General features: G+C 47.3%; 1 protein-coding gene across 1 annotated transcript in view; it reads left to right on the top strand.

Annotated features, from left to right (window-relative positions):
- Positions 1 to 10,144, top strand: part of LOC112117798 (discoidin domain-containing receptor 2) — a 112,808-nt gene that overhangs the window by 14,930 nt on the left and 87,734 nt on the right. The gene's annotated exons all lie outside the window — the stretch shown is intronic.

The raw sequence follows: 10,144 nt of genomic DNA, 5'->3' as shown, positions 1-10,144 counted from the left end.
GAAGGATAAATAAAATCCCTTCCCAGCAATGTTATTCCTTGTGTGCAAATTCCTAGAATATCAGTTCTGCATCAGCAGCATTGATCGGTAAAGCGTTTTATAACTTTGGAGCCATTATAGCAAATGTGGGGGTGGGTGTCAATCTGAACACGACCCCGTTTCATCCAGCTTGCTCTATACGTATGGGGGTGTGTCACCCAGCTAGGATGGGTATAAACAGCAGTGTAGTCAATGAGGCACAGTTTAGGTGAATAGAGTGCCCTCATGCCTGAAATACAGCCAGCTCTCCTGGACTCCTTCCCCCCTCATGTTATTCTCCCAGTGCCTCCCATGGCTAGGCTGCTGCTTTTAGCAGCATAGTGTCCAGCTGCCAAGCCTTTCCCAGCTGCCTCCCCACTGCCAGAGCCTTTCACTGCGGTGTGTAGCTACATGTGTGGTGCCTGTACTCGGCATGCCACCGTAGCTGCAGACTCAAGGCAAACCCTTACCAGTGCCCTCAGCAGTGTCACAGCAGGATAATTTCCCCATCACATGGTATGGGGGGCAGCTAAGCGTGCTCATCTCTTGAGAGAATGGATATAATCCTAGGAGTTTACTGTTAAGGGTTTGCATTGTGCATGTGAGTTTGAAGCTGGGTGTTTATTACTTCTGGTATCTGTTGGAGATGGAAGCAGTAGCCTCATGGACAGCTGGAGTGTGCTATCGGCAGCATCATGGGCAATATGAAGGTGCAAAGGAATGCACAAGACTTTATCCTAAACTTCTTGTTTTCCTTCTGTTAAGGCTTTGAGGGGATAGAAAGTATCCTGCCATGCCCTTAACTATCGGCATCTGGAGGTTTGTTTGCTAATTAAAATTATTCAGAGAGGAACACAGGTAACTGAGAGGCTGGTAGCACATGCACCTAATTCTAGTGACTCCATAATAACCTTCAGCATGAAGCTAAATAGCCTTGGGGTGCTGGGGACATGTGCATGTCACTCAGCCCCAGATTGGGCTTTAGAGGCTGCCCACAGTTCTACTGATACCCCTCAATCCCAACCCACCACTCCCCTGTTACTTTAGACCAGAATTCGGTTCCTGCTTTTCCTCCCCCAGTGCTGCTGATGCTCGTCAGTCCCAACCCACAGCCTGCCCTGTTATTCCAGTCCTGAGCTCCTTGCACTCAGCTCTGACCTGCAGCCCCCGCCTTGGCTCCCACCACACACACAGCTGTGCTGATGCCCCTCAATCCCAACTCAGTCTGCCCTGTTATTCCAGCCTTGAGCTCCAACACGCAGCTCTACCAGTGCCCTTCAATCCTTAGCCACTGCCTCCTGCTTCTATCTCAGCCCTGGTCTCCCCTTCATACACACCTCTCCACAACTACAACTCTATAGGACTGTTGAGTAATTGCAGTTAACTCATGTGATTAACTCAAAAAAATTAATTGCAAATAATCACACTGTTTAAACAATAGAATACCAATTGAAATGTATTAAATATTTTTGATGTTTTTCTACATTTTCAAACATATTGATTTCCATTACAACACAGAAGACAAAGTGTACAGTGCTCACTTTATATTATTTTTATTACAAATATTTGCATGTAAAATTTATAAACAAAAGAAATAGTATTTTTCAATTCACCTCATAAAAGTACAGTTGTGCAATTTCTTTATCGTGAAAGTGTAATTTACAAATGTAGATTTTGTTTTTGTTACAAACTGCACTCAAAAACAAAACAATGTAAAACTTGAGTCCACAGATCCACTCAGTCCTACTTTCTCTTAGCAATTAGCTGAACAAGAACAAGTTTGTTTACATTTACAGGAGATACTGCTGCCTGCTTCTTATTTACAATGTCACCTGAATGTGAGAACAGGTGTTCGCATGATACTTTTGTAGCTGGCATTGCAAGGTATTTACGTGCCAGATATGTTAAACATTCGTATGCCCCTTCATGCTTTGACCACCATTCCAGAGGATATGTTTCTATGCTGCTGATGCTCATTACAAAAATAACGCATTAATTAAATTTGTGACTGAACTCCTTGGGGGAGAATTGTATGTCTCCTACTCTGTTTTACCTGCATTCTGGCATATATTTCACGTTATAGCAGTTTCGGATGATGACCCAACACATGTTGTTCGTTTTAAGAACACTTTCAAAGGAGATTGACAAAAACGCAAAGAAGGTACCAAATGTGAGATTTCTAAAAATAGCTACAGCACTCAACCCAAGATTTAAGAATCTGAAGTGCCTTCCAAAATCTGAGAGGGACGAGGTTTGGAGCATGATATCGGAAGTCTTGAAAGAGCAATACTCCGATGCAGAAACTACAGGACCTAAACCACCAAAGAAGAAAATCAACCTTCTGCTGGTGGCATCTGACTCAGATGATGAAAATGAACATGCGTCAGTCCACTCTGCTTTGGATCATTATTGAGCAAAACCCGTCATCAGCATGGACGCATGTCCTCTGGAGTAGTGGTTGAAGCATGAATCATAGAATATCACGGTTGGAAGGAACCTCAGGAGGTCATCTAATCCAACCCCTTGCTCAAAGCAGGACCAATCCCCAACTAAATCATCCCAGCCAGGGTTTTGTCAAGCCTGACCTTAAAAACCTCTAAGGAAGGAGATTCCACCACCTCCCTAGGTAACCCATTCCAGTGCTTCATCACCCTCCTAGTGAAAAAGTTTTTCCTAATATCCAACCTAAACCTCCCCCACTGCATCTTGAGACAATTACTCCTTGTTCTGTCATCTGCTACCACTGAGAACAGTCTAGATCCATCCTCTTTGGAACTCCCTTTCAGGTAGTTGAAAGCAGCTATCAAATCCGAACATGTCCGGGAAAATGCCGGCATTACTGAAGCGGCCGGGGAGGGGAGTGTTTGTTCCTTCATTCCCCAGGGGACATGTTTGTGTCTCTTCATTTTCAGAGGAGTTGCGGGGAGGATCGGAACTTTCAACAGGACGCAGGTCTGGGGAGGTGGCATATGATCATGGGAAAGCCAGGCGTGGGGGTGGGAGCAAAGGCAGAGATCGTGTATGCTCTGCTTGCCGGGACCTGGCTTGTCCAATTCCTCTGCACCTTTGGCACCAGCGGGGCCGAGATAACGTGCCGTGCCTGCCTGGCCCCGGGGAAGCCGCCTCGGCTGCAGCGGGGATTATTATTCATGCCCAGGTGGCCAGGCCGCGGGGGAAGAGGTGAGACAGTTCCCGGCGGCTGGCGGAGAAGTGACCTCCCCGGCTGCTCCCAGGTAGGAGAAACCGACCGGCCAGCGGATCCCCAGCGTGCTCCACTGGCCCCAGCCTGCCCCGAGCTCCCCCCGCGGGGGACTGCGCCTGCCCTGCCGGGCCAGCGAGGCAAAAAGCGGACCCTGGCTGGGCGTGTGCCCCGCGGCAGCCGGCTGAGGAGCCAGGCGGAGTGGAGGAGAGCCGGGGGGGTCCCGGCGGAGCGGGACCAGCAGGGCAGGGAGGCGGCAGGAGCATCCCCCGAGCAGCTGCAGGACAAAGCCACCCGCTTCAGGCTGGAGGAGCTGAAGCTGAGCAGCAGCACTTTTGCGCTGACCGGGGACTTGGCGCACAACCAAGCCATGGTGCACTGGTAGGGCCACAACAGCAGCATGAGTAGACCCAGCACCGCGGTGGGGGGCGGGATGCAGACCGGGGGGCGATGCAGCACCGGGTCTTGGACAACGTGCAGAAAGCGGGGCTGGGCTGGTGGATCTGGCTGGTCTCTGGCCCTTCGCATCGGGTGTCACTCGGCAGTTTGCAGCTGGGCAAAAGTGCTTCCAGTGCCTTTCTGCTGCAGCAAAAGTTTTCTTCCCACAGCCCCAACAGCCACTTGCGTTGCACTCTCGTTGCTCTTAACTGGGTGAGGCCACCGGGAGGTTTGGAGGGAGGGCAGAGGTGTGACTGGAGAGGAGAGAGCAGTATCCTCCGGGCTCCGGCTGGGCTGGGGAAGTGCCCGGCCGGGGGCGCAGGGTCTGGAGGTCTGGGGGCTGCCTGGCAAACTGTGAAGCTGGTAGCACTCGGGCAGCTGTTTCGCGTGGCTGGGAGGGAGGAGGGGGAATGCGGGGCGCTCAGGGGAGGGGGCGGAGTTGGGCAGGGAAGGGGCGGAGTTGGGGCGGGGGAATGGGCGGGGCCAGTGCCCCATGGAGTGTCCTTTTTTTTTAATGCTTAAATATGGTAACCCTAGGTTAGTCAGGCATGACTTGCCCTTGGTCAATCCATGCTGACGGTTCCTGATCACTTTCCTCTCCTCTAAGTGCTTCAGAATTGATTCCTTGAGGACCTATAGTACTTGTATTAAGTGAATTGAAAAATACTATTTCTTTTGTTTTTTACAGTGCAAATATTTGTAATTAAAAATAAATATAAAGTGGTATTCTATCATTGTTTAACAGTGCGATTAATTGGGATTAATTTTTTTAATCACTTGACAGCCCTACAGCTCTACTGATAAAGAGCTAAGTAGTAGTATTATGCATGAATTAATTTATTAATAATACTGATTGTATAGACCCCCCACAGAGAACATAAACTTATGGAGCAGTCTTGGCTGGAGGTGGTAGGTCTAGAAATCAAAGACCGGGTGAAAGGTGATGTCTGAGTGTTTAGTTCAGGTGTGTGTGCCAAATTTTTAACACGTAGCCTAGTTCATTTGCAGTGTTTGGACTGATTTATGTCCTTCTCATCATACGCACAAACCGACTCCGGAGCACTGGCACAGCTATGGGGAGTTGAGGAATGGCATAAAATAGGGTAAGAGTGATTAAGGTCAGACGGGATCATTAGATTGTGTAGTCTGATCTCCTGTCTAGCACAAGCCATTACATTTTAAGCACAAGAAGTTCTGTTTGATTACTACAGAACTATGTCTTCCAGAAAGACACGCAGTCTTGATGTGACGATGTGGAGAATCCCCCACTTCCCTTGGGAATTTGTTCCAGTGGTTAATCACCCTCCCTATTAGAAATGTGGGCCTTATTCTTCATTGGTTTTGGTCTGGCCTCAACTTCCAGTCATTGGTTCTCAGTGTGCTTTCCTCTGCTAGATTAAGAGGCAGGATGCTATCCACTAGGCCACACTGCTCCCCATGCAACTTGTGTGTGACGGGGATAAAAAGAAGAAAAGAAATCTAAGGGAGCGAGAAGATACAAAGGAAGGGAACGGACAGTTTAGTTTTCAAATGCAGCTTTCTCTGGGATTTCTCTGCACATGACTAAGGTCTGTTCTACATGGGAATGTTTTCCCAATATAGTTATACTGGTATAACCCTGTGATGTGGTGCACTTGGCCTTGTTGGCCCCCTACGGGAGGTCCTACCAGACCCTATTTTATAGATGGGGAACTGAGATTCAGATTCAGTGACATGCTTAAGTAATTGAACCCAGATTTCTTGAATCCTAGGCTTGACCACAACACTCTTCTCCCACTGAAGAGTTTTAGAAGGGCCATTTTCCCCCAAACTGGAAATAATTATGAACAAAATTGACTGGAAAGAAAAATTTAAACAGAAAAATGTGAAGAATAATTTAGGGTTACTTAAGAACATTTTACTGGATGCCTACAAAGCTACAATCATGTAAGGCTAAATGGGCTAAAAAAAATCTGGTTTAGAGGGGGAAGTGAAAACAGCAGTAACAAATGAAAAGACTATATAATAAATTTAAAAAGTTTACAGCAATTATTTTTAAACTAGGAATTATGAAATGCAGACAACTGATAAGGGAAGCTAAAGGTGTTAATGACAAAAATCTATGACCAGCAGGGTTAAGGATAATAAAATTTAAATTTAAAAATATATTGGGAATAAACAAAATCCTAGGAATGGTATAAGTCTGTTACTAGACAGAGATGGTAAAACTGTTAATAACAAGGCAAAGAAAGCTGAAGTGCTCAATAAATATTTCCTGTGTGTATTTGGAAAGAAGTATCATGAGGCATCTATATGGTATAATGACAAGGAAATACTTTCCATTCCAAAGTAACTAGGGAGGATGTTAAACCACAATTACTAAAAGTGGAAAAAAATTTAAAATCACAGAGTCTGGATAAGTTGTACCCAGGTGTTTTAAAAGATTGGCTAAGAAGCGCTCTAAAGAAATCTTAGAATGCTGATTTCAGAGTAGCAGCCGTGTTAGTCTGTATCCGTAAAAAGAACAGGAGTACGTGTGGCACCTTAGAGACTAACAAATTTATTAGAGCATAAGCTTTCGTGGGCTACAACCCACTTCTTCGGATGCATATAGAGTGAAACATATATTGAGGAGATATGTTTCCTCTATATGCATCCGAAGAAGTGGGTTGTAGCCCATGAAAGCTTATGCTCTAATAAATTTGTTAGTCTCTAAGGTGCCACACGTACTCCTGTTCTTTTTTTAGAATGCTGAGGTGCTTCTAGAGCAGTTTCTCTCAAATGCGGCCACAGTGGCCCCGTGCGGCCTTTTCTTGCGGCCACAGCCTCCTGTGCTGTGATTGGGGGTGGGGCACAAAGCAGTGGCCCCTCTCCCAGGGCTGCCAGCAGCACTGACCCCCTCCAGAGAGACACATGCTGGATGTGTAGGCAGCTGGTAAATTCCACACTCTTCCGGGGGCAGGAGAGACAGGCTTCGACCATGGGGCTTCGGGCTCCATCCATGTGGTGGCAGGCTCTGGTTCCACACTCTGGCCCCAGGCTCACCACCCCTGACATCGTCCCTGGGGCCTCCCTGCCCACCTCCCCATCCAGGGCTTAATTTGTCCCAGGGCTTGCCGGGGCTGAGTATGTGCTATGTGAAAAGCGATATTAACAAATATACAAATATCACTTTTCACCACAGAAGACTTACCAGCTAGCAAGTCTTAGGGGGGTGGGGGAAAAAAAGCGCAACCAAAAAAGCAAAAGAAACAACAACAACAAAAGACAAATATGGAAAGCCTTATTTGTGTTTCTATTCTGTTTAGGTCCAGTAAGGGATAGCAACAAATGTAAATTATTTTTATTACTGAGTCTGAAAAAACCCTACATAAATAAATTACAATGATTTGAACATGTGTATGTGCATATTTATTTTGTTTTTCCTAAAGTTAATTAAGTATTTTAGGAAAAATTGTCAGCACGGCCCCCAGCAAGAGTTGGTAGCTGCACTCTCTGAGGCCACCAAAAAATGTGTTGTAAGAACTCCTGTAGAGGACTGGAGAAAAATTAATGTTGTGCCAGTATTTGAAAAGGGCAACAGAATCATCCAGGCACCTATAGTCCTGCAGCCTGCCACTGATCCTGGGCAAAATCATGGAACAGCTGATACAGGACTCCATCAATAAAGAGTCAGAGTGGAATTATAAATGATGCCAGTCAATAGAATGTTATGGAAAATATATCTTGTCCGATACACTTGCTAATTTTTTTTATGAGATCATTAGTTTGACTGATCAAAATAACTGTGAATATTTGTAAAGTGCTTGCATATGGCACGAAACTCTGACTAAAAAAAATCATTATACAAAATTAATATAGCCTGTGTTAAATGGATTAAAAACTGGTTCACTGATAACTATTCCAGTTTGGAATCATCACATCCAGGTACTGGATCCTGTTTTGCCTTTGTGACCACACTTCAAAACAATGTTGAAAAATTATAAAGGGCTCGTTGGTAAAGAGCGATGAGAATGAGTCAAGGTTTGGAAAACCTGCCTGATTGTGAGAGACCAAAGAAACTCAATCCCTTTGGTTTATCAGGGAGAAGGTGAAGGGGTGGCTTGATCACCACCTAGAATTACCCACCTGGGGAGGAGAACTCCGAGAGCAGAGGGCTCCTTAATCTGGCAGAGAAAGGCAAAACAGGATCCGGTACCTGGAAGCTGAAGCTAGACCAATTCAGAATAGAAATAAGGGGCACATTTTAATGGGGAGGGTAATTAGCCACTGGAACAATTTACCACTTGGAGTCTTCATATCAGGATTGGCCAACTCCTTCTAAATTATCTGCCCTAGCTCAACCAAAATGCAGGGATCGTTGTCCGGAATTATCTGGCCTGTGCTCTGCAGGAGGTCAGACCAGATGAACACAGCGATCCCTTCGGGCCTTAGGAGCGATGTGTGCTGTTCCTATAACACGGTTCTGTTTAGTGGAAGTATTGTCCAGCGGCAAGAACAAGAAGAGGTGGAACATTCTGATGGCAGGGCAGGGGCCCTGGCTCTGGTTTTACTTATCTGAGTGGGAGATGGACTATTGAAGAGAGGAGACTAGAAACTGTCCGGAGCGGGGAGGAGGAGGAGAGGGTTCTTTTGATGAAGGAAGAACAAGGCTAGCTCATTGCGACTCAGGAAATGCTCACTGCTAGTGAGGTCCCTGCGTTTTATAAGCTGAAATACACGCCTATTTCCTGCTGTGCTGCATTTAGCTGCTGCCCATAGGGGAGTTTGTTGGGAACCTGCTGAAATCCCATCACCCTAGGTTTCTGAAGGGCCTAGGATCATGACAGATGTTCATGGAAACTCTTAGGAAAAAGAGCCACCAATCCTAATGCTCACCTGCTTCCTGCTGGAGCAGAGCTAAATCTGTCATGGACAGGATGGCAGAGGCTTTTGCTGCCTCTAGCCCAGCCCAAATCAGGAGCGTCTGGCCATGTTTTCCATCTGCCAAATAGCTGGCAATCCAGTCCATGACTGACAAGTCGGGTCAGGCCTCACGCAGCCCCTGGTTGGTAGCTGTTTGCTGGGCAAGCTGTGTTCTAGTCTGCAAGTCAGAGTGTGACAGTGTTGCCTTGGGGCTGAATAAAAGTGTCTCCTGTGTGTTTGCTGCACCTGAGCGATGGCAGGGACACTGCACCATTGTGACAGCTGTAGTAGCCTCTGTGAAATCCTTAGGTTTTCTCACCCCATTTCCCACTGGGGAGATGCCTGGTTCATACACCCTCCTGCACAGGTGGTACCTCCTGGCCCCTTAGTACGGTGTGTGTGGCTGCTGGAGCCTGAATGTGCTCTCATAGGAACATGGAAGGGAAGGGCCTCCTGGGTCACTGAGTCCAGCCCCTGCTATTGCAGGTAGCCCACCACTGAGAACAGCCGAGCTACATCCTTTTTGGAACCCCCCTTCAAATTCCCCCCTCACTCTTCTTTTCTGCAGACTAAACACGTCCAGTTCCCTCAGCCTCTCCTCTCATGTGCTCCAGCCCCCTAATCATTTTTGTTGCCCTGCGCTGGACTCTCTCCAATTTGTCCACATCCCTTCTTTTGTGGGGGACCCAAAACTGGATGCAGTATGCCAGATGTAGCCTCACCATTGCTGAATAATCACTTCCTTCGATCTGCTGGCAATGCTTCTACTAATGTAGCCCAATATGCCGTTAGCCTTCTTGGAAACAAGGGCAAACTGTTGACTGTCATCCAGCTTCTCATCCACTGTAATCCCCAGGTCCTTTTCTGCAGAACTGCTGCTTAGCCAGTCGGTCGCCAGCCTGTAGCAGTGCATGGGATTCTTCCATCCTAAGTGCAGGACTCTGCACTTGTCCTTGTTGAACCTCATCAGATTTCTTTTGGCCCAATCCTCCAATTTGTCTAGGTCGCTCTGGACCTATCCCTACCCTCCAGCATATCTAATGACCCAACACTGCTTAGCGGAGAAGTGTCTGTGAGGGAAGAAATCCCTGCTAGAGACAAAAAGCGAAGAGTGCTTGTAGGAAATGATGGGAAAATACTGTTGGTGAAATCAGAGTTCCACTGGGACTCTGACTAGTGACGACTGCAGTGTGTGATGGGAGAGGGAACAAGCTGTTCTGCACAAGGGGCACTCCCTCCTCTTTAGCAGATGAGGCCATTAATAAGAGGTTTCCTCCCCTTTTTTCAAAGGCCACACTGCACATTTTTGTACCTGCAGAAATGGTTCTAACAATCAGTGATATTTTGCACATCTAGAGCATCTATCATGAGTAGGGCTCCGTCTTTGTCACGGAGGTCGTGGAAGTCATGGATTCTGTGACTTTCCACAACCTCTGTGACTTCTGCAGCAGCCAGTGTGGCTGGCCCCAGGGCTGCCCAAGCAGCTGGCTCTGCGGCCCACTGCTCAGGTGGCCACGGGACAGTCACACTGGCCGTTGCTGGAGCGACTCAGCAGCCAGCTGCTCAGGCGGTCCCCGGGGCCACCCGCACTGGCCGCTGCTCAGG

Source organism: Terrapene carolina, unplaced genomic scaffold (genome assembly GCF_002925995.2).
Source record: "Terrapene carolina triunguis isolate 2854851 unplaced genomic scaffold, T_m_triunguis-2.0 Scaffold210, whole genome shotgun sequence".
NCBI classification, from domain to species: Eukaryota; Metazoa; Chordata; order Testudines; family Emydidae; genus Terrapene; species Terrapene triunguis.
Note: the sequence above shows the minus strand (reverse complement) of the source record. Positions and strands in the feature narration are given on the sequence as shown.